The sequence below is a fragment of the Equus quagga genome, unplaced genomic scaffold (genome assembly GCF_021613505.1).
Source record: "Equus quagga isolate Etosha38 unplaced genomic scaffold, UCLA_HA_Equagga_1.0 138551_RagTag, whole genome shotgun sequence".
Classification (NCBI taxonomy): Eukaryota; Metazoa; Chordata; class Mammalia; order Perissodactyla; family Equidae; genus Equus; species Equus quagga.
The window spans coordinates 1-1186 of NW_025796555.1; the positions used below are offsets into that span (position 1 = coordinate 1).

Here is a 1186-nt window from a genome sequence, read left to right on the forward strand (position 1 = left end):
TGCTGGTTCCTCCTCCTCCCTCTTCCTCACCTTCCTCTTCCTTCTCTCTCTTTTCATCCCCTTTCTTCTCCTCCTCCTTCCCCTCCTTACCCTCTTCTTCCTTCTCTCCCTCCTCCTTCCCCTGCCCCCTGGCTTGGGAAGCAAATGGAAGGATCAAGTCTGGAGGCAGGGCAGCATTTAAGAGCCCATTGCAGTAATTCGACAGAGGGAGAAGATTTCTTTAAGTGGGGAGGGAATTCAAGAGATAATTAGATATTTAGGTAAAAACAACAAGTTTTAAGATTTAGTTGCATGTCGGAAAAGGGCAAGGAAGAGGAATCGAATATATGAAGCCCAGGTTTCTGGCGTGAGTGACTGCATGGTAAGGTGAGCCATTTCCTGAGACAAATACAGGTTGGTGGAGAAAAGAGAATATCATCAGAAACCTGGGCTTCATATATTCGATTCCTCTTCCTTGCCCTTTTCCGACATGCAACTAAATCTTAAAACTTGTTGTTTTTACCTAAATATCTAATTATCTCTTGAATTCCCTCCCCACTTAAAGAAATCTTCTCCCTCTGTCGAATTACTGCAATGGGCTCTTAAATGCTGCCCTGCCTCCAGACTTGATCCTTCCATTTGCTTCCCAAGCCAGGGGGCAGGGGAAGGAGGAGGGAGAGAAGGAAGAAGAGGGTAAGGAGGGGAAGGAGGAGGAGAAGAAAGGGGATGAAAAGAGAGAGAAGGAAGAGGAAGGTGAGGAAGAGGGAGGAGGAGGAACCAGCACAGGATCCTCCCCTCCTTCCAACACTCAGTTCTCTTGGTTTTCACAGCCCCCCTCCTGTATCTCACTTCTTAGTCTCCTTTGCTGGTTCCTCCTCCTCCCTCTTCCTCACCTTCCTCTTCCTTCTCTCTCTTTTCATCCCCTTTCTTCTCCTCCTCCTTCCCCTCCTTACCCTCTTCTTCCTTCTCTCCCTCCTCCTTCCCCTGCCCCCTGGCTTGGGAAGCAAATGGAAGGATCAAGTCTGGAGGCAGGGCAGCATTTAAGAGCCCATTGCAGTAATTCGACAGAGGGAGAAGATTTCTTTAAGTGGGGAGGGAATTCAAGAGATAATTAGATATTTAGGTAAAAACAACAAGTTTTAAGATTTAGTTGCATGTCGGAAAAGGGCAAGGAAGAGGAATCGAATATATGAAGCCCAGGTTTCTG

At 47.2% G+C, this 1186-nt stretch overlaps 1 non-coding gene across 1 annotated transcript; it reads right to left on the reverse strand.

Annotated features, from left to right (window-relative positions):
* Positions 1–437: 437 nt before the first annotated feature.
* Positions 438–1167, reverse strand: LOC124232871 (small nucleolar RNA snR86). Its single transcript, XR_006886932.1, has one exon. It is a non-coding gene; the product is annotated as a small nucleolar RNA snR86 (small nucleolar RNA).
* Between the last annotated feature and the right edge of the window lie 19 nt (positions 1168–1186).